A 26,568-nucleotide genomic window follows, 5' to 3' on the forward strand; every position below is an offset into this window, starting at 1 on the left:
CAGCGTTGGAAAAGTGACTCAGTGAAATCTTGTAGATTTCACTGCGTCACTTTTCCGAGGCTTTTTCCGACGGAACGCCCACCCTGCATACATTAAACCTGATGCAGGTTTAATGCAGCGCAGGGCTTTACAACGTGACGCATCTCCCTAGATGCGTCACGTTGTAAATAAGGCGCAACATGGCGCATGGTTTACGCCGCCTCTGCGTCACAGAAGTAACGCAACGGCGGCGTAAATGTCTCGCAAGGGGCTTGTAAATCTGCCCCTAAGTGTTGTTTTAGTTGCTTTTCATTCCTTCCCACAGGTTGGGCTTGAATTTGTTTTAAATAAATTTGGGAGGAATGTTGTGTCCTGCTGGACACAGTCTAGTATTTTAACCAGCCATTCTCATGAGGGCTAGAACTTACAATCGCCCCACACCCAGGCATCACTGGCAAGTAGACCTTGCCTATAAAGGAGCCTGAAAGCATGTGCTCATGGCCAGTTCCAAGTATTATACCTAAGTGTCCGGGTCGTTTATTAGGTCTTGCGTGGCGTTGCAGGGCAGAGCCCTGCTTCGTCTCCGCGAGAGATTTTGTAAGATAGGACTTTCAGAAGAGGGCTTTAAGCCCCGCCCCTCATTTCCATTGGCCGGCGTCACCGTTTATATTAAACGGTGGCCTGCCATTGGAAATGAGGGTTTTCTGTTAACGCCCTTTCTCTCCGAGCCGGACTGGATCGCCTGCTTCACGGCTGATGTGAAGCACTTTCTTATCTTTATGGGGCCAAACACATGGCCCCATAAAGATAAGAGATCAATGCTTGTTCAGCATAGCAGTGATGACAGGACTGTACGGAAGGCACGGGAGCCTTCGACATAGACGACCTTTCATTTCTTACATGTGTCTGACTTTCGTGCGTTTATGCTACATGCGTTAGCACAATAAACCCAGACCTGCAGGCTTTGCCAATGCTCATTTTCTACGCCTGCCACTCTTAGGCGTTCCCAGATGTTGTCAGGTATGCAGTAGTATCTCGGAGGGCATGTATCCTTTTAATTTAAATAAGAAATTGTGTGTTTTCATATGGCGCTTCTTACAGCGGATTTCAGCATTTTAGAGCCCTGCATATCACAAATGTTACTAATGTACTGACCTCCAAATGCTATTCATGTTTTCGGCCTCAGAGGATAAAAGGAGGAGTCATTATCTGAATTAACTTTTTTCCTCTGCATCAAGTCGCACCTTTCACACTCACTCATTCATAAACTCATTCGTAGTGCTACTCACCGACCCAAACCCATCACATTCATTTGCTCACTCACCCACAATTGGACACTCACTCACATTTCCAGCCCAAAACACATGCTCTCGGACACACGTTCAGTCGCCCGCACACAGTCACTCGTGGCTCACCCAGTCACTTGCGTGCAGGATGCATTTTTTTACAAATGCATCCTGCAGACGTCGTGACAGGCGTTCAATAATTTAAAATAATTAAAACATGTATCCTTCACCAAACGTGTCACTCGGCCTTCTCACGGCACCTTTGTCTCATGCACACACACGCTCACGCACGCACGCACAGGAATGTGCTCCTGGGTGACGAAGTGCTTTGAAGGTCTACGGGTCTGTGATGCAGCGCTATTCGTAGCTCAGCAGCAATGAGTGGGCCAGCCTCGACACGAAGGGGGAAGTGACTAGTGACTAGTATAAAGATGAATGCTTTATCTTTATACTACACCTCGACTACATGGACTTATTACAGACTGCCTCGACACGGAGGGGGAAGTGACTGCCTTGACACGGAGGGGGGGGAGTGACTGCCTCGACACGGAGGGGGAAGTGACTGCCTTGACACGGAGGGGGGGGAGTGACTGCCTCGACACGGAGGGGGGGAGTGACTGCCTAGACACGGAGGGGGGAAGTGACTGCCTCGACATGGAGGGGGAGTGACTGTCTCCGACATACAACAGTCACCTTCGCCTTCACTTCCAGAAACACTTTATAACAAGCATTGGCAATGCCAACAGGTCTTTGCATTGTTCCTGTTAGAAAGGCTTCCAATTGCTAACAAAGAATTTAAAAAGAGTTCAGAGATGGCCAGTGGGTCTCGCTGTTTTATAAATAAAGTTACTTCTGTGTTACAGAATGCAGAACACATTCGTGCATCAAAGCCAAACGTATTAGCTGTGCCAATGATTGTTTTAGGGAATGTTAATACAGGGAACCTGTTTGTATGGACACAGTCAACTTACATGTGTACAAAGGCCATGGAGGAGAGGCGAGACAGTAGTGGAAATTGTCTTTTCATTGGTTCGCAAGTCTGTGGTGGGGGGCGGGTACAAGTTGGGGGGTAGTGATAACGTGTAAATGGATATGCCTCAGTCCAGTCATTCATCCATCCATCCATCCGTCCACACACTCAGTCACTCATCACCTATGAACTCGAATACTCCTCCAGGTACTCATGCATCCATCCATCCATTCATTCATTCATCCACCCGTCGACTCATTCTTGCATTTACCTATTCACACATGTACAACACCATACACACAGCATCAGTAAAGATGCGCATCCTTATATCAGCCAGAGCCACTGGCTTTGGAGAATGTGTTTTGTGTTTGTTTTTACTTTGCATGAATATTCGGGTAACTTTGAGGCTCGAGGACACAGCTACACCGGATCTGCGAGTAGGCACGTTTCAATCTGTTTGTAGGGCATCTGTAATGCAGACGCACATCCCCCATAGCCCCCCACAGACCTCTTACAATACAAGTGTTTATGGAACAGATCATTACAGTGATGTAATTGTGCTGCATTGCACCGCTCCGAGCAATCTCTTCAGAGACATGCTCATTCCCATGAGCCTGTGAGGCAGTGACACGATATGCTCTCATCGGTGCCTGCAGCCTGCAACACGGCGATTTGAACACCCTGCTGACCGCTGATTAAGCAGCGAAGGCCAGGCCTGCTGGGGCAGACTGGGTTGTACTTCGTGGGAGTGGGAGAGCGTGCAACTGCTCAGGACGGTCCGGGGTTAGTTGTGTTGGCGATGCTTCATTACCGTGTGTCCTGATTTGAATGCTCTGCCCCCCACGTACTTTTCTCCCCGGAGTTAACCTACCTGCGAAGCAGTGGCTCGCTGATTGACTGGCCATGCTCCTCACTCTTCACTCCTCCCTCAGTTGCTTCATTTTCTTGACTGGTTGGCAGCCCTGCTCTGGGAGCTCTTTGATGTTGCATTTTGGATCTTGATCTGTTTTGGGTCTGCATTGGATTCTCTCTGCCCTAGTGGATCGAGTCGTTCTGTTGGCTGGACTTGGTGTTTCTTTGGGGTGTTGGCGTCGGCGGCACTGCGAGGACCAGCAGCCCGCGATCATTCTTACTCTCAGCTGTGCCTCTTCCCGCCCGCCCATTTACGTCTATTTCATTCTGCGCGCTTCCCGCTTCGCGGAACGCACACAGACCAAGGGCGTGCCCGTTTAAGCCCGGAGGAGACCAGACCGGACTAGATCGGGCCAACCCTCTTTCATCTGCTACCCCGGAACCTAATCTGTAAGTACTTTCTCTACGAGGACTATTTACCTACATTATCATGGCCTGGAGGGCGAGCAGAAGCAGAGAGGTTAATGGAAACCTAACTGGGACCTTGAACAACTTTATCATTAGAGCTAACTCTGTAATAGATCAGGGGATCACGCTGATGGAGCGGCGGGTCTCACAGGATTTAGCCATCGCTAGAAGGTCATCCATGTGGTATATTGCTAATGCACGGACACCTGAACCCCATGGGCAAACTAGCGGTAATGGTGCCCTTGGGATCTCTGAAACCATGTGTATTTCATCGACTGCCCGAGATCTGGATTATACTACCCCGGTGGGAGCAGTCCATGGTTTTGGATTTATTAGTGTCATCATCCCACATGCTACCTACAGTGGTTAGTCCTGCTAAGACCTCTAATACCAGGCAATTACGGGAGAGACGCCAAGGGGCGATTCCAAAGCGTAAACAAGGGCAGGTTTATGCCAATGGTGGTAAGAAAGGGAAGTCGTCCAAAAAATTGTATAATACTGAAGCTGCAGCCAACGTTATTGAGCAGGTTGTTACTAACCCCCCGGATACCTTAGCCGCACCGGTAGGACATTTAACATGTACGGGAGCGGTGTCCCAGCGTGAGGGCAATAGTGTGGGGGTAAGGGCGATGATGGAGGACCCCATTTTGGTTAAAATGGGTGACTTATTTAGACTCCTCCTTCGCCCAGTTGAAGATAGATTAATAAAGATTGAACAGCAGCTTAATAAGATTGAGCTTGTATCACTGGAAATTGTAGATTCCAAAAAAAAGGAAACTATGCCTAGGGATATTGTACCATCAAATGGCATTCGGGGGGGGAAGTTGTCATAGAACCTATACCCTCTTCAGTTCCTACCATAGTTTTACCGGCCCTAGTTGCTCCTTCACCTAAGATACCAGTGGTAGCAGCAACTAAGAACCCAAGGGAGTGCAAACCGGTTCAGCCCAAAGAGGGAGCCGGGGCTTTAATAGTTCAGGCCCCTATGGGTGAAACTATCATCGACCTGCCCCCGGAAACGAGCCCATATTTGGTTGTTTTAACAGGGGTCCCTGAATTGAGTAAGCCAGGTCAAGAATCATTTATGGCCTTAAAGAATAAAGTTGCTGACTGGCTAAATAAATTCAGACCACTACCCCGCACATTTCTAGTAAAATACTTATGGTACGGAGGGTGTCCTGGGTGGGACTTTTGGCTAAGGATATTAGGGGTGATTGTGTCCTTGTTAATTTTAGGGACCCTAGGTCTGTGGAGTATATTTGTAATTGGAAACATCATAGTCCAAGAGCTACCATACAATCTCTCCCATTGTCCTATTTGTATCCCCCCAATCATTTTTCAACGTTTGCAGATGAGTGGACCCAAGTACAGCGAAGAGGGAAGGGAATGACCAATAGGGGTTGGCAAGTTCACCCTCCTGTTTTGAGTCAAATTCCTATTCAAAATAGATTTAGCGGACTGGAGGCTGTTGATTGACAACAGCCATATGGGGGAGTACCCTTGGGTACTTTTTCCCCCTCATGCAGTAGTAGTATCAGCCCTTGTGGAGTAGTTCAGTGTGTATGTCCTGAATCGCCAACTGTAGTCTCAGCGATTCTGGGGGGTAATATAGAGAAAGGACGGGGTCCCGTTGTGGTAACTACCGAGAGAGCCGGGGGCACTATCAATATAGCGTGGGAGGAACCGGGGAGGGCAGAGCTGGGTTCCAAGAATCTAAGGGTTAATAAAGGTCAGGAGTACTCGCCATGTTCCATTGTCAGTTGGAACATTGCTGGTTTAGCTACTAAAGGCGATAATCTGGGTTGGGCTGAGTTTATTAGCTCTCATGACATTATTTGCTTCCAAGAAACCTGGTGCAAGGAAAGTGTCAGCTATTCCGGCCATGTCTCATTTAATCTACCAGCCCTGGCATCGTTATCCGGTAGACCGAAGGGAGGGCTCCTGGTTTTGGTTTCCGTTAACATCCCAATTGAAGTTGAAAGATACCTGATCGTTGGTGTCCATTCCCAGATCTTGTGGTTATCGGACAATCAGGGCTCTAATACTATTTTAATAAATTTTTATAATAACGTCTTCGATAGCACGAGGCATAAAGCCGTGAATGAATTAGGGGTTGCCCTAGACGATTTAATCACAGGGGACAATATTGATTTTAATTTTATTTGGGTAGGGGATTTTAATATACCCACTTGTATTTTTTCGACCTTGGGGGTTTGTGGGGTTAAGAATCATTTTGAGGAAGATGATTTGCACTTCCCGCATAATCTATACGGGGATTCCCTGAATAAACTTTTGGCAACCCTTGATATGGAAATTTTAGAAAACGCTAAGAGTGAACAGGGTGATACAATCCCCACATTCACGGGAAGGAATGCAAACACAGTGATTGATCACATTTGCGTGTCATCTAATATTACTTCACTGTGCAAGCCACCTAAGGACAGAGATTATATGTTAAGTGACCATAATTGTATCATCACTGTTATCACTTTGTGGAAGGATAGAGTTCTCCCTTCTGATCGTTCTGTGAGGAATATCGAAGCCCACAGACCCAATGGTGCAAGAATTAGATGGAAAGGAGAAAAAGCTGAAGGAGTTATTAAGTCCATAGTTAAGGACTGTCGAGAAGAAATTCTCGCTATCCTTGAGAGCGATTGTAAGGCTGATGACATCGTGAAGGATTTTATATCTATTAATAAAGTCATCGAAAATAAATTTACTAAAACTGTCCACGGGAAATTAGCTCCCAGAAAAGGTTGGTTCGATCATGCCTGTACCGCAAAGCTATCAGAGCTTAAGCAGGGCTTGGCCGTCAGGCCAAGAGATATGAACGTTGTTAACCAACTCAGGCAGAATTACAAGATAGAGGTTAAATGGCGCAAGATGGAGTTACAGCAAGAGGCCTGGGACAAATTGACACAGGCAGCTGAGACATCAAACTGTGCTCTATTTTGGGCAACAGTTAACTGCCCTTTTCTTAACCCCTTGAGTGCCCCACCCTTTCCCCCTCCTGTGCCGGGCATTGTATTAGCGGGTGGGGCCCATGACGAGATAGTCTCGTCATGGGCACAGCGCAACCGTGCTCCATGACGAGACTATCTCGTCATGGGCATAGAAGAGGTTAAAGATGATATGGTCCCAGAACTTACCTCTAATGTCAACAAGGTTACATGGGTAACTCATTTTTCCACCATTTTTAACACTACTATACCGCCAGATGATAGTAGTGGACCTTGGTCCTCTATCCCGTTGGATGTTACCACCGCAGAGGTTATATTGAATATTAATGCTAGCAAAGGGGGCAAGGCACAGGGACCGGATGGGGTCCCTATTGATGTTTATAAAGCTGTGCCTGAGATGTGGGGACCTCTGCTAGCTAAAGTATTTAATGCTGCTGTAAGCGATGGGGTGCCACCAACCTGGGAGGAATCTATTATAATTCCAATTTACAAAAAAGGTGACAGATGGGATGTTAAGAACTACTGCCCTATCTCCCTACTAGATTCCTCGGTTAAAATTATGAGTAGGATTCTATTGGTAAGGCTGGAACAATGGGCAGAAGATAATGGGATTTTGGTTAGTACCCAATATGGTTTTAGGAAGAGGCGTGGAACCGTGGACCAGCGTTTAAATTTAAATCTCCTTATAGGGAAGTACACGCAGGCTAAAACAGGTTCCCTTTATCTCTGCTTTGCAGACTTAAGTAGTGCCTTCTATATGGTTGATCATTCGATTCTTTGGGCCAAATTGTTAGAAATGGGCGCACCAGAAGGAATTGTCTTTTTTTCTTACCCAATTATATACCAATCTCCGAACTAGTATACAATATGGTACTAATGGGGAGTGTACGACGAAGTTTAGGCTTCGCCGTGGGATTAGACAAGGATGTGTTCTTGCCCCACTTCTTTTTGCACTTTTCATTAACGAGGTAGATGTTGTTTTAAAGGGGGTGAGCGCTGATGTTCCTAAGATTAATGGCCTTGACGTACCGGTACTGTTATATGCAGATGATGCCGTGTTACTGGCAAGGACCCCATTAGGGCGTCAACGTTTGATGGATAGTTTCTCTATTTTCATTGAGAATAGGAAACTACTCATCAACAAAACTAAAACTTTTATCATGACTTGTGGGGCAGGGTCTAGGAGACCTCAATCCTATTTTGTAGACGGGCACAAGGTCCAACAAGTAGATAAATTCTGCTATTTGGGAATCATATTTGCAAAGGACAGTAGATGGTCCCATGAAACCACCAATGTGCGGACAAAAATGGCAAAAAGTGCCCATGGAGTTTTTAAATTTGCGGCTAAATTAGGGGAAAGACGTATATGGGACATGCTACAAATTTATCAAGCACGTAGCGTGTCCACTGCTCTTTATGGAGCCGTGGTTTGGTGATATACACCGAACAGTACTTTGCAAGTGGAGGAAAATCTTTTCCTCAAAAGGCTCCTGTGCTTGCCTAAATCAGCCCCTAATGAATTAATCCATAGAGAGCTAGGGATCCATAATTTGTCCAATTTGATCTTCTTAAGGCCACTCATGCTGTGGCGATCTGTATGGTTGAAGGAAGAGACTTCCTTAAATAGAGCAGTTGTAACTGATTGTCTCTCCCTTGATAACTATCTCAATATCCCATGGCTAAAATATGTTATCTCCAGTTTCCGAGATATCTATGGTATAGATATTACTGTGGATTGCTATGCTGCTTCAGTTTTGTCAAAACCTGAGATGAAGACTATATTTATGACCTACTGGGGGGAGAAACGGAAGGAAAGCACTGGTCAACTAGTTACTCGTATATTTTATAACAAATTTGTGGATGGAGATGGCTATCAAATCTATCTCAGTAATGTAACTAGAGCATCTCATCGGCTTGTATTGACCAGATTAAGTTTGGGTATTGTACATAATCTGGTAGCATTCCCCTCCTCTAAATCACATCCTGTTGGTCCCTGCCCCTGCGATGGCACCTCAGCACAAAGCACTTTACATCTACTTTTGATATGTAAACTGTACCATCATTTACGAATACATTTTTTAAAACCAATTTTTGTAAAATATGGTGTACGTACCGTGCACGAGTCAATGAAACTGCTTTTTAATATGTATGAAGTAGATATTTGTTTTTTTTACTGCTACCTACCTTCTTAAATGTATCCAAGTAAGGAAAAGTATGATGTTTTAATTATCCGGATGGCTTAGTTGTATTATTGTACCCTGTAATTATTCTATATGGTGACGTTATGTAGTTTATATGTGCTTTTATGGTCATTTTTGCAATGTATCGAATAAAGCTTTATGACTGACTGACATGCACATATTTATATTACATATATTCAACAACGACCTGCGATTCACTTGCGATTCACCTGCTGTTGGAATAGTCTATTTCCGTCCTTTATTTACCGCTCAACATTTTCTAGCTGTGAGGCCCCTGGACGCACATCACTGCGGTGTCAAAGGTTACACATAGCCAATGCAATGCATTGTAATTAATATTGCTCTGGGTCCCAAGAAGAACAAGATTCCTCTTTGGTTTCTTTGCAGCGTCCATGACACACAGAGCTTGGCCATCCCTCTTTCTGGTGTCTAATGACAGGAGGTTAACGGAAGAGCCGTTCACTGCTCGAGACCACCCGCAAAGTCTTCCAGATGAGGGAGCATCACGGGATGGTCCAGAGGAACAGAAATGTTCTTCAGACACCCCTCAAGCACAGCTTGCCCATTTTAAATGCATTTAAAGCCTGCTTTAGGATGTGCACGTAATGGTTACCTCCCATGATAACTGCCACCTCCCGCCCCAACAGCCGCCCACCGCTACGCCTACCACCGCAACTGCTTCTCCCGTCCCATCTGCCCCCTTCCATCCCAACAGCCGCCTCCCGCCCCAACTGCCGCATCCCACCCCAACTGCCGCATCCCGCCCCAACTGCCGCCTACCGCCCCAACTGACGCCTACCGCTCCAACTGACGCCTACCGCCCAACTGACGCCTACCGCCCCAACTGCTTCTCCCGTCCCATCTGCCCCTTCCATCCCAACAGCCGCCTCCTGCCCCAACTGCCGCCTTCTGCCCCAACTGCCGCCTTCTGCCCCAACTGCCGCCTCCCACCCCAACTGCCGCCTACCGCCCCAACTGCCGCCTACCGCCCCAACTGCCGCCTACCGCCCCAACTGCTTCTCCCGTCCCATCTGCCCCCTTCTGTCCCATCTGCCTCGTTCCGTCCCAATGCCCCCCTCCCGTCCCAACGGCCACCTTCGTCTCAACTGCTGACTCCCGTCCCAACTGCCTCCCTCCCGCCCCAACGGCCCCCTCCCGTCCAACTACCCCAACCACCTTCTCCTTCCCGTTCCAACCGCCGCCTTTCGTTCCTATCGCCGCCTCCCATTCCAGTCCTGCCTCCTGTTCCAGTCCTGCATCCCATTCTAAACACCCCGTATGCCATCTCAAATTCCAACTGCCTCCTCCCATTCCAAGTCCCGCCACCCATTCCAACTGCCGTCACCCATTCTAACTGCCGTCACCCATTCCAACTGCCGTCACCCATTCCAACTGCTGTCACCCATTCCAACTGCTGTCACCCATTCCAACTGCCGTCACCCATTCCAACTGCTACCACCCATTCCAACTGCCGCCACCCATTCAGAGAATCCTGAATGCACATGTGACTGCCACCTCACCTTCAGAGACTCCTGCAAAAACAAAGCAGTACACAAGATCTTCTTGTTCTATTTTTCTGTGACTTAGCAAATTAGTAGGCATTAGTCCATCCACATGGGGCGGTCCCCTGTCGCTGCCCACACTAACTGGGGCAGCAGTGCTTGCAATGAGTCACAAGTGGTTGAATATATATGTGGTCTGGCAATCAACGGTCTCTAAAGAACTGTTCTGGAGTCAAAGGAGGGACATGTTCTCAAAGATCCAGTATCTTCTTAGTAAAAATAAAAAGGTTTTACGTATATTTTGAGGGAAAAAACACTACTGACCTGTCTCTCACTTTGACCATTACAAAAGACTTTTTGAGCTGTTGTGTGTGGCCTGTTGTCCGTCTTATCGCAACCGCCCCCAAGTACTTCACAGGTCTTTAAAAGACCATTTTCTTGTGAATGGGGCTTCTTTGTTGTTTCACCCCTTCTTAGAGGCCCCACACCTTCACTCTGCTGATTGCTAGAAGAATTAGCACCCCCCCCCCCAATAGAACGCTTGTACTGCCAGGACCGCTTTGGAATCATAGGAATCTTTCAAGGAGAAAAGGGGAAGGAGCAAAGTCAGTGACAAGGTAAAATTGTGTTTTTCTGACTGCCGAGTGCAGACTTTGACATTGTTGGAATATTTCATGGGTGTTGCTGATGTTAATCGACCTTTGCCTTGAGCAAGATTTGTAATTTCAATATTTGTGTGACTGAAGTTAGTGTCTAAACATGCTATAACTTTTCACTTAATCAACTGTAAATACGTGAACATTCATAAAGCAGCACCAACAATAATACATAAAAAAGCTATTGGCATTGTAAATGACAATGCCTTTTGTTTATGTGTTTTAAAAACCTGCACGCAGCACTGCGTAAACACGCACTTTGTACTTTGAGGGTTTGCTTAACACATAAATAAAAGGCATTGGCATTTACAATGCCAATAGCTCAAACTCTCGCAAATGCGTGACCTATTGCATTGCAAATGCTTGTTAACAAAGTATGTGGACCTGGAGCCCACGACTTTTCAGTTGCACCTGTATACATTGACAAAGCTGCCGCTCGAGTAGAAAATCTATCCGAGAGGCAGAAAGAAGCAGCACCCTCTGGTCAGCCACATGGTGCCATTTGCACTGTTTTTACAGCACACAGAACAAACTGATGGTGCTTAAATTCAGCACAATGTGCCAAATTACACCCACTCGCTGAACGCCGTGGAATTTAACAGTGTTTCAATGTAACTTCATAGAATTCTGTGAAGTGAAACTCCGCGAGTTCCAACCCCTTCTATCTAGAGCCCACTAAATTTAGAGCTCTCTACCTGCCCGGCAGAGATCTCTGCACTTTCAGAGGAGCCACCCTCTCTGTGGCTTCACTAAAAGCACTGTAGCTTTGCTGTGGGAGCACCAGGGTCAATGCACCTGCACAACATCTATTTTGTGTTGGAAACATAAACTCCCAAAACAGGAGTTTGTTTTTGTGAAACTGACAAGCAGACAGTTTACTCCTTGTGTATGGGGGTCATTTCTGTGTTTTGCTATTCGGAACAGCCATGCTTTCCCTGGCGGTCCTGAAAAGAATACACCAGAAAGTCTAGCATAAACATGAGGGATAGTCTAAGATCCTTAAACTGACATGCTGAAGTCCTCAGGACCATCGAGCTAAGCTCCACTGATCTAAGGTCTCCGTTAGTATAGAGAGCAGAAGCTCCGCTGATGGAATCATGATGGTTCACCCAACTCTAAATAGAACAGCAAACCAGGAGTTGAGCAGAGAATATTCAACTCACATTTGTGATGGACTACCCTTCTGCCAACTCTAAATAAAGTGCTTTCCATGTACTACAACAAATCAGCATAGAACTGTCATGCAATCATTTTGATTTCAATGTCTGGAACTGTAAACAGAGTTCAGGGTTCCAATGAGATGTTACAGTTAAGATCTAACATAATATCACAAACTCTGAGAACAAGACTGACACAGCCATGACAGTTCACTGGTGGATCATCAGCAGAGGAAACCCCCAAATGGCAATCTTTCAAGAGGGCAAAAATAATGCACCCCTCTTACTCTAAGTAAAAATCTATTTGATGTCACAGTGAAAGAGTGAAATCCTGGGTTGAATAGTCATTCCCTGTCCATCACATGGCAGTGCTCAGAGCAACTGGTATATGTCTTTGCCAAAGTGTCCTTAATCAGGAGCCCACATGCAAAATACTCATTTTTTCTGGTTTCATTGTTTATCCCTATTCCAAAGACTTTAACTCGTAATATCCAAATTCAGGGGAATACACCCTATCCATTACTGTTCATTTTAGTTCTGCTATTTGCCTCTGAATTCAGTGCCCTGTAGATGTACCTGACAATCCTGCTACCCTCCCTCCCTGGCAATACTAATGCAGGGTACCTGGGTACGGCAAGGGGGTGGAGCTACCGATTATTCCTTGTGGAACTTAGAGGGTCTCCTTAGAAATGAGGAATTATCAAGTGATCAGTAATTCCTATCCCAGTTCCCCTGGTTATTTCTAACGACCCCTACACACACCAGTAGTTTAACCATCCATCTTTTGCATTCTCCTTCTCCAAAGATTTTACTCTGCAGTTGTTTTTGGTAAAGTTGAAGTGCAGGGCAATGCTCTAGCTGCAGAGATCAATTTGCAACTATTGGCTCAAGTATGAATCTCGAAAGACTCAGCCTTTCATCCTTTCGAGATCAATTGGCTACCATTAAGGGAACGCAAGTCCTTAGCTGGGATTCGTTAAGCCACGCATTGCGCCATCTTGTGTGGCTTTGTAAAGAAAAAGTAATGCAACACAGCCTCTTGCGCTGCGTTATTTTACACTGTGTCTGGGGAGCATTCCATGGGTGGAGCATAGGCGTTCCTATGCATCCACCCATGGAGTTTGGCGCATTACAAGATTTACTAAAGCTATTAAACCTAGGAATGCTTCAAATTGCTACGCCTTTCCAAGTGAGACATAACAAGGAGATATATTTTTATTTCTCCTCGTCATTTCCTCTTTTTATGCATGATGCATTTTGCATCATGCATAGAAAGAGGAAAATGCCTCTCAGGACTGTTGATGTGCAGGAAGGGATTTCTTCCTGCACAAAAGCAATTCTGTCCATAACGCAAGCACCCTTGCATTACAGTGCAAAGGGGCAGGCACTGGCGCTAGGCTGCACACCATCTGCCAGCGCAATGAAAGAAAAGAAATGCTCCATTTCTTTGTAAATTTGGAGCACTTATGCTCTTTCCCTCTCACAACTTGCAGTGCAGCATCTTTGCTTGCTGCCCTGCGTTGCATGAAATATTATTACATATACCCCTTGATTTCCAACACCCTTTGGTTGGCAAAAAAACCCACATTTCTGCGATTAAAGGTTAAGTTGCAGTATATCTTTGAATCGATGACACTGGTTGCACCTTTTCCTGTTACCACGGGGTTCTAAGGCTCAGATTTACAAGGATTTTACATCAGGGTTACATCACTTTGTGGCGCAGTCCAAAAGCAAAATCCTTTTTGTCATTTCCTAATTCCTGCAAATTAGACTTACGTGGCTTTGTAAATACAAGTAATGCAGTCCATAGTGCTGCCTCGTGTTACTTTCTGTCATGCAGGCGCTACATGAATAGAGCATGGGCCCGTGCATCCAACCATGTATTTTGGCACAAACCTAGGTCGTCAGAAGCTGGTTAACCTGGGTGTGCATCAAAATTGTGTGCCTACCCGACACAGGCGACACAAGGAGAAATATCGTATTTTCTTTTTACTTCCTCTGTGAATGTGTGCTGCATTCTGTAGCAAACATAGAAAGAGAAATATGCCTCTAAGGATTGTTTTTTTGCAGGAAGGGATACTTTCCTGCACAAAAAAAATAGGGGGCGGGGGTTACACTGCCTCACCTCCCAGCACAGTTCGCCCCTTTGCATTTTGGGAAATGCAGTACACAATTAGCACTTACTTCAATATTAACTGTTGTTTTTCTCCAAAGTTAGTGCGCATGGTACATCTCTAGACATGTGTTTCTGGATTTAATCCTTCATTAGTAGAAAACAAAAAATTATTTAATCTGGGGTCGCTGGAAATGCTGCCAAAGTCTTCACAGGTCTCAGTACCACTCAAAAGCAGACAGGTGTATCTCCCAAGCTCGTCAGCTTGCTGGCTCAAGCGAGCCTTTTAAACAGAAGGGGGGTTGGGTGCACACTGCCTCCCATCCCAGCACAGTTTGCCCCTTTGCATTGTGGTAAATGCAGTACCGAATTAGCGCTTACTTCAATATGAACTGTAGTTTACCACCAAAGGTGGTGCAGATAGTGCTGTACATCTCTAGGCACATATGTATGTGGATTCCATCCTTCATCAGTAGAGACCAAAAAACGAGTTCATCTGGGGTTGCTGCAAATGCTGCCAAAGTCTTCACAGGTCTCAGTACCACCCAGAGCTAATTGTGTACGTACTACTTTTAGACCTATCCAAAGGGGTGAACTGTGCTGGGATGGGAGGCAGTGTGCTCCCTACCCTCCTTCTACAAAAACAATCATGCCCGTAAAGCAGGCACCACTGCACCATAGAGTAAGGGTACCTGCATTAGCGCTAGTTAGCCATAAGTACTCCAGCAAACACAGGGAGCTGGGCAGTGCCACATCTTGATAAATTTGGCTCTGATCAACTCTCACCCATCCATGTAACGCAGTGCAGCAACTTGCCTGCTGCATTGTGTTTTGTGATCTATAATTAAATATGCCCTAAATGCACAGGTGGGTTGAATAACAGTAACACTTTTTATTTGCAGCTCTATGAAGCTGCAAGATTGCAGCACTGTGGTAGGTATTATCCAACTCATTACCTCTATCGGTCTTCCTCGCCACAGCACTTACATAATGATTTTTAGCTCCTCCCACAGAACCCTCCAAGCAAAATTGTCTCTCCAGCCTTCTCCATCCCTCCCTATTATGGCTGGCCTCCTTTACCCCCTGATCTTATACATAAAAGGAGGATCGGCCCAACCCACTTCCTGTTTTTTTAGTTCTGTTTTGCAGAATCTTCAAGCAAGTGGCAAGTAAGAGGGGTGTGGTCACATTGTAACCATAATACTAGCGGCAGCACCTCCGCTAAGGCGGAGGATTGTCGACCCACTGCTCTGTGAGCAGTTCAAAAACGAAAAATAAAATGATAAGAACACAATGTTATTAGCATTTTATTGTTCCATTGTGGTTCACCTGGTTAGGGGCAGGTCTAGGTTGTCACAGGAGCGGGGGGAGGAGTGGTGAGCACTCGCTTAAGTGCACATGACGGTTTTGCCGGCCATCTTGGGCCGGCCACAGTCATGTGCACTTAAAATGTTCTCCACCGGGCTGTAATGCACAGCCTCGTTGGAGAACATGCACAGGCTTCCAGTCCCTGCTTGAGCGCTGAACCACCACGCTCAGACCAAAAATACCACTACTGTCACGCAGTACCATGATTGGCTAGGGGAGACTGGGAGCCTGTGTGCTTCCTGTTCCTGGAGTCCTGGAGTTAGGGAGACCAACCGTCCGTAAATTTCACGGACAGTCCGTAAATTGGACCTCACGTCCGTTGTCCGTGAGGATCCTTTTTACGGACGCCTTTTGTCCGTAATTTTAGGCATGTTAGGGAACAGAGCTGTTCCCCTGCGAGATGCCTCCGCTCCCTGATGGGGCCGCCTCGCACTCCTCTGAGCACAAGAGCAGCCCCACACCGCCCATTGTCATTCTGTGTGGGGCTGATGATTGCCACATACAGAATGACAATGGGTCAGTCTGGGCTGGCACAGCATGTGGTGGCCTCCTCCTGCCTCGGTCCAGGCAGAGCATTCTGTCACATGGAAGTGCAAAAACGCCCATGTTGCTGCTACCTGAGAATCCAGTTAATCGAAGGAGGCGGTGAAAGAAGTTCAAAGAAAAGGATTATAGTTATAGTATAGCAGCCATGGTTGCTGCTTTTTTATTTTATGCAACAACCATTGACAAAGCCAATAGTTCTGGCTTGTTGTAGTTGTAAAGTTACTTGTTCCAAGTGTAACGTTACTTGTTGTATTATATATCTGGATGCAATGACACAAGCAACAAAAATACCAGTCGGGCGGCACATTATATTAAGCACAGATTTTTAGCTTATGTATTTTAAGCCACGCATTTTATTACATTAAACACCCTTTTGGAGAGACCCCCTTAGTTTTTACATCCCACTTAAAGCTCTGGAAACAACACTATGTCACAGTCGCCCCACGTCCAGGTACTGTGCATCATGCATGACTCATGCCTTCCACTTTTTCAGATTGCCTAAGGGCCGGGGCATAGTGAACCCTGCCCCACCCCACCCCTCGCTTTAGGAACTACAGCGAGGGTGGAGTTCTTGATGGGTCTCATAATTATTGTGAAAAGGTGAGTGAGTAAGTAAGTGAAGGGATGGGTGGATGGATGGCTGGATAGATGAGTGAAATAATGGATTGATGGATGAGTGAAAGGGTGATTGACGGGCGAGAGAATGAGTGGATGGATGAGTGAAATGATGGATGGATTGATTAATTAATAAGTGAAAGGGTGGATTGCTGAATTGATAAGTGAAAGGGTGAATGGATGGACGGATGAGTGAAAGGGTGGATGTAAGGCTGGATGAGTGAGTGAAAGAGCGGGTAGATGGACAAAAGGATGGATAGATGAGTGAAGGAGTGAAAGGGTGGATGGATGAGAGAAAGGATGAATGGATGAGTGAAAGGATGGATGAATGATAGGTTCAATGGATGGATTCATGAGTGGATGAGTAGATGGGTGGGTGGGTGGGTGGATGGAAGCATGGATGGCTAAGTGAAAGGGGAATTGAAAGTGAAAGGGGGATGGGTAAATGGATGGCTGAACGGGTGAATGGGTAGAAGGATGAGTGACTGGATGGATGAATGAGTAAGTGAAAGGATGTCTTGATAGGTAAATGGCTGGATGGATGAGTGAATGGATGGATGGGTGGAAGAGTGGATGGATGAGTGTACGGATGGATAGGGTGAAAGGGTGGATGGATGATGGATGAGTAAAAGGGTGGATTGAGGGATGGATGAGTGAAATGATGGATGGAAGGATACGTGATGGATAGGTTTGCATATGGTTGAATATGAACATGGATGGGAACAGAGGGAAGGACAGAATGAATGGTGAAAGACTGAATGATGGATGAAAGTATGATTACACCTTGTAAGCCCCATTATCTTAAGCAGCATTTCTTATACATTGACTTTCACATTTATATAAGTGATTGTCTCTATATAATATGTGTGTGTTGTAACGCACTCCGACACTCTGCCCCACATACTTGGGATGATTAGCACTATAGAAGACATTAAATACACATGAGAGAGGGTCTATATGAAGATGAGGGGCGCCATTGGAGGGTGGTATCAAAGCCGGACTGGCTGGACCGGGCATCTGGCATTTTCTCTGGGAGCTGGAAAGGTGGGGGCGGTTTTGTTACCACAAAAAGACCTGCACATTTGCTTAAAGCTGCGCGCACACTGACAAACCATGAAGTGCACAATTGTCTCAACCTAATGTAAACTTATTTTCACTTGTACTTTAGTAGCTGTCTATTTACTTACTTATATACTATTGCGCAACCTTCTCTGATGTGTCTGTAAAACGTCCCTTTTGTCCTGAATTTTGACCTCCTGTCCTGAATTTTTGTCCTGAATTTTGACCCCTTGTCCTGAATTTTTACACTCACTGTCCTGATGTTGCACCCATGTCAGTTGGTCACATTACCTGGAGTGGACCGAAGAGACGAAGAGGGCCGAAATGCGGCCGCCGGCCTGCAGGTAAGTAATTTTTTTTTTATTTCTTTTCATTCCCTCCCGCCCCACAAACCCCTTTAAGTTTTAAGTAGCGGCCGCCATATCCTAATAACCAGTATGAATTCCAGCATGGCAGACTCATTTATTATGCTCTTATTTATGTTTTTATGCCATGATTAGTTATGGTGTATTGTAGAAACAATGACGAGAAGCCCTGCGATAGTGGGCTCTTACCGGTGGCATGAGGGTCTTTGGGCTCAAGGTCTGTATGACGTGGAGGTGTGGAGCGTTGGAAGATTTCACCTGTATCTGAAAGGTGCTAGCAGCATGTGTGGTTCCCGCTGTCCAGAGGTGGATGCACTGTTCGGGGTAAGCGGCAGCGCCGTATGTTAAGAACAGCCCCGCAAAGCTGCAGATTTGTTTTTGTTGTCTCCTCAGGGTTTCGAGTAACCTTTTCAGTCTATAAATGAATGGAGCAGCTGGATATCAGTGCTGCTGTCTGAGCAACAGCACGGCAGTGTTTCGGCAATCGGTGCGCTGCAAGCATGCATTCCTTGTGTTGCTGGCCAGTGTGCCAGCAGGGGAATGCAGAAGCGAGCACAAGGTTTAAGGCAATCATACAACATGTATGAAGCAACGTGTGTGCCATCGGCATAGTTTTATGTTGCTAAGCATCGAGGAAGCCGGCAAGATTCACGGCATACTCATGCTTTTTGACTATTTAAGCTGGCAAACAGTATCAGATTTTGTCAGAGATTTTGCAGTGTGCCTTATGGAGGCTTCAGGCAATGAACAGGATGAAGCAGGCCCTACAGTGAAGGCCAGCATCAGGTTGAGACTCCTTCCTTGCATGCCATACAGCTGATGATTTAGGCTGCAGTGGCTGCAGCTAATAAGGAATGAGAGGGGAGTTCTTCTCCTAAGAAACAGCGCGTTGAACCTTCTACTAGTACAGATACGGATAGTGAGGATGTTCTCAGAGGCAGATATGTGCAGGGGCAGGAATTAAGGGAGGTCCTGCAGCATATCAAGGACAATCTGTATTTTACATTGCCTCAGGCTTTGGGAAAATCTGAGGATTTCTTCACACAATACCAGCAGAGGGAGCCTGAGTCCCTACCAATGCACACCTTAATTAAGAAAGTGATGGAGAATGAATGGGAGGACATTGGCAAGACCACTTTTCCATGTTATTTGATGAAGAGGTATGCCATTCATGTGATTGCAAAGCATTTCCCTCTGTCAGTGAAGGTGGATTCATTAATAGCAGGGCTGTCGTCCCAAGGGGCTATTATTTCTGAGGACGCCTTCCTGTCAAACCTGTGGAGACGGCGGTTAAGTGGTTTTAGGCTGCAATCAATTTCTCCAATTGAGCTTCTGCGTATCTTTTGTTTAGTATTGAGTCGCTGTTGAAGGACTATCAGTGTCTGGCAGAGCTGATGGAGCAAGGGGCGGATATTATGCCAACCTTTGAAATGATGGAACAGCAGACCAAGATGTTGTCGGACATTTCGTTTGATACCTAGGGGGCAGCTGTGGCATCTGCAGATGCTATTCAGGTCAGGAGACAGGTCTGGTTGAGGTATTGGAAGGCAGACGCAGAGCAGAAGGCTTTGCTGATGAAGATCCTGTTCTCAGGAGTTAAATTGTTTGACGCACCATTGGAGCAAATGGTGAAGAAATCGATTGAGGAGAGTGAGCTGTTACCCCAGCTAGGTCATCAAGGGGTAGGTTCTTTGGTGGCAAAAGGGCTTTTGGTCAGTCAATGGCTTCTAGAGGTAACCAGCCCCTTTATGTAATGGGATTCAGCTGGGGTGTCCCATTCATGGATAAATCCTGGTCTCAGCAGTCCGATCGTGGGGCACTCTAACAGACAAAATCCTGACTATCTGTACTGCCCCAACATACAGATTTCAATGGGAGGAAGATTGACAGGGTTTCTGGAAACAGGGAAAGTTTCAATCTCTGACCAATGGGTGTTGAGGATCATCGAGGAGGGCTACTCTCTAGTTTTCAATTACCAACCTCCAGTGTTTTATACACACCCCCTTCCCTCCAATCTGGAGAAGGGGCTTGCCCTGAAGACTGGTATTCAAGACTGGCTTTCAAAAGGGGTGATAAGAACGGTTCCTGCGAATCAGAATGGTCAAGGCATTTATTCTCTCCTCTTCATGATCAGGAAGGTATTAGGAGATTTCAGGCCAGTGTTGGACTTAAAGAGGGTCAACACATTTATTCCTCATGTTAAGTTCAAAGTGTTGTATTTGCAGGAGAATCTTCCCTTTCTGAGTCAGGGGGAGGTGGTGGTGTTGTTGGTTTTGTTGGACGCATTTCTTCACGTGCCAATCCATTCATCGTCCCAGAGGTTTCTCAGGGTCTGCATGTACTCAATGCATGACCAGTTCCAGGTACTCCCTTTTTCGGTTATCTTCATCTCTTAGCATTTTCACAAAAGTATTGGCACCTTTCGTGGGGATTATTCATCAGTAGAGAATAAAGGTGTTTCGATATCTGGATGACTGGCTGATTTCTGACTTATTTTTCTAAGGCAACCAGACAATTCTGGGAGGTTCTCTGGATACTGGAGGTTCACTGTTACCTCATCAACATTAGAAAGTCGTGTCTAGTCCCCACGCAAGATCTGGTATTCATTGGTGGACACCTGGACATGGTCAAAAGACAGGTCTTTCTTCCAGTTGAAAGGAGTAAGAATCTACAGAGGGAAATGGGGTGTCTACTTGGTCAGGTTTCAGCTCCAGTATCCCTGTGGTTGAGGTTGCCGGGGTTGATGGCAGCAGCAAACAATGTCCTCCAATGGGCACAGTAGCACATGTACCCCTTGGTCAACCATATTCTGGCACATTGGTCCCCATGTTCCAATGACTACTCTCTCCCTGTGGCGGTGTCTCCACAGATCAAGGTTGCCTTGGAGCTCAAGGTTGCCTTGGAGGGGTGGTTGGACGACAACAATCTGGCTGGGGGGCTGCCATTTCATGTATCTCCTTCTTGGTGGTTATTACGGATGCCAGCAAGTTGGGATGGGGGCAACCTTGAACTTTGGTCTGTACAGGGAAAGTGGGACCATCATCAGCCTGGTTGATCCTCAAACTTCAGGGAACTGAAGGCAGTCTAGATTGTCTGTCTGGAGTTTGTGTTATACCTCAGGGGGTCATCATGTTCTTATCCAGACAGACAATCAGGTGGTTATGGGGTATCTAAGCCACCAGTGGGTTGCAGGGTACAGTCTCTGTGTCTTCTGACTCAGGAGATTATCTCTTGGGTGGAGAGCAATATGTTGTCCCTGAGAGCAGTGTATGTCCTAGTGAGAGAGGATTTTGCCGCGGATCACCTAAGCAGGGTCTTTTCCCCGATGAGTGTAATTTCATTAATGGAAGTGGTGATCCAGTTGTTGCAGAAGAAGTTTGGGTCTCCGACTGTGGACCTGTTTGCAGACAAGGACAATGCTCTTCTTCCATGCTTGTGCACAATTATTCATTGCGCATAGGTGTGGAGGACAGATTCAATGTCATTCAGGTGGACGGAAGACCTGCTTTAGGCATTCCCACTAATTCCAATGATTGCCAGAGTGTTGTGAAAGATACGTCAGGATGTGGCCTTTTATGCTGTTGGTGGTACCAGGGTGGATCAGGCACCCCTGGTACCCACTTCTAAGGACTCTCGTGGTGCAGGAACATTGGGCAATTCCAGACCATCCTTGTTCTCTGAGGGGGCTTCCTCTTCCAGCCAAGGTACTGCAGAAATTACACCTTCAGGCCTGGCTGATGAGAGAGTGAATTTGTTGGCTAGGGATGGCTCCACGGAAGTGGTGGACTTAATTCAGAACTCCCAGCAACAAGCAACTCTGCGGTCTTACTCCAGATATTGGTGTTCCTTTTCCAAGTAGTGTGTTAAGAAGGGTCTGAACTCTGGATCAGTGGATCCGGTAAGAGTGCTGGATATTCTGTCTGATGGCTTCACCTTTGAGTTGGCTCCTTCTACAATCAGGCACAATGGGCAGCTTTGAAGGCTTTTAAGAGTCCGCATTTGAATCATTTGAATCCATTGGTGTCGAGATTGATGCATAGTTTTTTTCTACAACAGCCTAGGGTGGTGCGTCCAGCTCTAGTGTGGGATCTTCCTTTGGTGTTGAGAGACCCTCAGGTTTCATCTTTTGAGCCTTTTGCTGATGTGGGCTTTAAATTCTTGACCCTGAAGGTGTTTTTTCTTGTTGCTATCATGTCAGTGCGTAAGATTGGTGAGCTGGGGTCGTTTCTGAGGTCTCCACTCTCCATTTCTCTCCCTCCGACTTTCTCTCCCTCTACCATCTTTCATACCATTACTTTCTGCATTCTCTCTCTTCTTTTTTTCTTCTCTGTCTCTCTCTTCACTTCTTTTTTCCACTATCTTCCTTTCAATTTCTTTATCATCCTCTTTCTCTTGCCTTTGTTACTCCTCTGTCTCTTCTTTTTTTTTATTTTTATTTTTTATATTTTTTTATTGATTTTAACAGCAGCAAATAAATAGTTGACCGAGCACTACATATCCAATGAGTTACATTAAGAAATAATAAACAAAACTGAGCACCACTTTTAAAATAATTGACAAAATTAAACAAATTTAGACAAATTATGTTTTTAACACTGTATCCAGTTATGGATAGGGGCCCAAATTTTTAAACCAAACATTTTCCTTTTCTTCCCCTTTAAACAATACACAGCTTTCTCTAATTGGTAAATATTTAACAATTTGGTTTGCCATTGAGAAAATAAAGGAGGATCAACGTCAAGCCAATGAGAGGTAATACAATATCTAAAAATAGACATTGATATAAATAAAAAACCTTCTTCTGCACGTATGTGCAACCGGTCTGGATTTGATTGAATGCCAAGTATTACAAGGTCAGCAGAGAGTACTACAGAAAAGTTCATAATTTGATTTAGAAACTTTTGAACTTCTAAAATAAATTGGGATAATTTAGGACAAAAAAAAAACATATGAGTAGAATTCGCACCTGGACATCCACAACGATTACACTTATCTCCTATATTCCCTGTCCACTTTAATAACTTGGCAGGGGTATAATATAGGTCAAATATACTCATAAAAAATTGACTTTTTAAAGATCCATTACATAATACTTAATCAGACAGTACTAATGCATCAGAGATATTAATATTGTCGATACCCATTGCTTTTTGCCATTTTGTATTATATAATTCAAGATTATCTTCTAAACGGTTAATCATAGTCTGATAAATCACCCCAATTCTATTTTGTTTCCAACAGCATTCTAATACATCATTTTTCTTAATTTTATTAGAGTTCAATAGATTTTTAGAATTTAGAAAGCTACGTACTTGAAGATATTTAAAAAAATCCGCCTTAGGTAGATTATATTGTTGTTGAAGAAAAGTAAATGTTGCGAATTGCTCATTTGGATAAAGATCCCCTAGCTGGAAAATATTAAGACTTTGCCAACGCTGCATGGTATAATCTGAAAAAATTGATGGCAGCATTGGATTATCAAATAAAGGTGTGTAAAAATTAAAATTACTATCCAAACGAAATCTTCGTTTCCACATCTTCCATATCTGGTAGGCCGTTTCCATAACTTTAAATCTTGTTTTTTTATAGTAGCTTGGTTCTGAAAAACGTACTAGACATCTTTGTGCTTGACTACCAAGAATCCTCTGTCTCTTCAATGTATCCCTGTCTCTTTCTGCTTCCCCCTTCCTCTCCGCTTCTTTTCTACAGGCTTCCTGTAATCCCTTTTGTCTTTCCATTTCTTCCCCTCCACTGCTTCCTCTGTCTTGATCTCACATTTTCTCTTTCCGATTCTCTGTCTCTCTGTAATTCTTTTCCATATCCTTCCTCACACTCTTATATCATCTTCTTTCCTCCCCACTCAATCCTCCTCTTTGTCTTCCATCTTGCGTGTCTATTTCCGCTTTGCTCCCTCTCTTTGATTCTCTCTTCCTTGCTGTTTCTCACATTAGCTTTAACTTTTTTCTCTGCCCCTTTCCCCTTGTCTTTGCCTTCACTTTTACTTTTTGCTCTTTTTTTCTCCTGTCTCTCCCCTCCCGTTCTCTTTCCCACCCTCTCCATTCTCTCTCTTCCCCCCTCCCATATTTGAGGCCTGCCGGTGGCCAGCCTGCTGACAGCTGGAGGGCCCCGAGCTTTCCCAGCGCATAGCGACACATTCTCCACATTCACTGCTTCTTAGCAGCCAAGGAGGGAGAAAGTCATTAGTCAGAACAGCGGTTGTACGGAGCTTTAATTAACACAGCTTGTTTTGCCCAAAAACCTCTTGGCCACCTGCTCAACAGGAATTCACCTGTTTCTGTATTCCATCCGCTGCGAGAAGCCGTCTCCAGCCACTCGAGCACTTTCACAGGCCTTTCACACAGTCCCCGGGATACATATTTGGCAGATTATGGGAAATGTTGGCTCTGTGTGAAGAAAAATAGCAGTGATCCGCCGCGACCCTCCACAGCCATCCAACTGGGAAAGTGCAGCTCTAGATATAATGCGCAAAATACGCCTGCAAAGGATTTTTTTTGTGAAGGAATTTCGCAGCAGAGCATATGCTGGGGGTTCACAGGAGGTTTCTAAAAACTGTTGCACCTGACGAAGTTCCCAGGAACTCGCTAGTTTGCGAGCTGCCGTAGAACATTCACGAATGTTCTTTTAATGCTGCCCTGTTTCTCTATTTTACCGAATTCAGAAGCGAAGTTCTGAAAATCATGACTGTTTCATTCCTATGTTTTGCGAAATAAAAAAAAACAAATCAGGATTGCGATGTCATATTGAGATTTGTACATTTAAGTTATTTATGTATTTATTTATTTCGAGTATTTATAAAGCGCCCCCTCATCCTCAAAGGGATATCCCAGCGCTGGACCTTACCTTGCTAGTTCCAGTCAGGACCCAAAGTGAATACAGCCAGACCTTCAATTGTCTCCAAAATGCTAATGAATCTGGCACTAGGCTTAGGTTCTGGGGAAGATTATTCCAGTGAGTCACTGCCCAAAAAATAAAAGTGGGACCACCCATCCTGGTTTTCTCGATTCTTTTGCAAGATATTAAAGCAGGGTTGGATGAACGAAGGTTCCAAACAGGCTGATCAAAAGTGACTCTATTATGTAGGATTGCTTGGCCCTTATCATAAAGTGCTCTGCGCATATGGCATATGAGCTTAATTTTGTTTTTTTCTGAACTGGGAACCAGAGAAGATGATTGAGACAACCTGAGGCTGAGGTCCTGCTCATCTTGTTGCATATCAGTCTTGCTGCCACGTTCTGAATAATCTAGAGCCACGAGACCAAATATTCCGCCATACACATACAAAGCGTTCCATAGTCCAACCTACTCGTAATTTGGGCTTGAACAAGGTTTCTTCTCCATGTCACTGGATCCAGCGACATAGTCTCTGAAGGGTGCGTAAAAGACCAAAACTGATCCTGCATGCCCTAGTTACTTGTTCTAGTAGGGAAAGAGCATCGTCAATTAAGAAGTCCGGGTTCTTCACCACCTTTTTTGGTTCAGGTGCGGTGCTTAACAATATGGCCACCAAGAGTAATTCCAGAACTAACTGGCTCCTCCAAAAACTAAGCTTTATCTTTTTATCTGCATTGACTTTTCAACAGTATGAGGTCGATTCCAATACCGGGTCGGACAGCTCCCGAGAGCTGTCCGTAGCCTTACCGTGCGACCGACACGTACCCGTAGCCGGTCCGTCCTGCAGAGGAAGTACGATGCGCATAACTGCCAAAAACACGACCGACACGTAGGCTGTGAGTCAAGCTCCATTCTCCGTCCGAGCCGTAACTCCTAAAGCTGAACCGAGTCGCCCGGAAGCAGTATCCATAGCAGTTTCCGGCCTGACAAGTACGATGCGTACTTCCTACGCGCCGGACGGGTCACCACGTACAGCATCCGGAAAACAAGCATATCAGCTACGATTCGCGCCACAACTCAATCCACGGCTACGAGACGGACCAGCTTGCAGCGGGTACGAGACGGAGCAACAAGCAGCGTGTACGACAAAAACACATCATGAATCCCATCGCTCAGGTCATACCAGTACTCTACATCTATGACCGGGTCAGGAACAGATGCCGACGGCGCAGGCGGTAAGTCAGACACCTACCACACACAAAAACGACACGTACCCTCAAAATGGCACACACACACAGGGGATCCACATCCTGGCCACAAACAACAGGCCACCATAGGGGTTGTATGGCCAGCACCACTACCATCCCCACCCCCACCCATAGGGCTTATGTTCCCCAGCACTCCTGCCACCCCTACCCATAGGGGACCTGTTGCCCATCACCCCTGCCACTCCCACCCATAGGGCTTATGTTCCCCAGCACTCCTGCCACCCCCAGCCATAGGGGACCTGTTGCCCATCACCCCTGCCACCCCCACTCATAGGGCTTATGTTGCCCAGCACCACTACCTCCCCCATCCATAGGGCTTATGTTCCCCAGCACTCCTGCCACCCCCAGCCA

The sequence above is a fragment of the Triturus cristatus genome, chromosome 10 (genome assembly GCF_964204655.1).
Source record: "Triturus cristatus chromosome 10, aTriCri1.1, whole genome shotgun sequence".
NCBI lineage: Eukaryota > Metazoa > Chordata > Amphibia > Caudata > Salamandridae > Triturus > Triturus cristatus.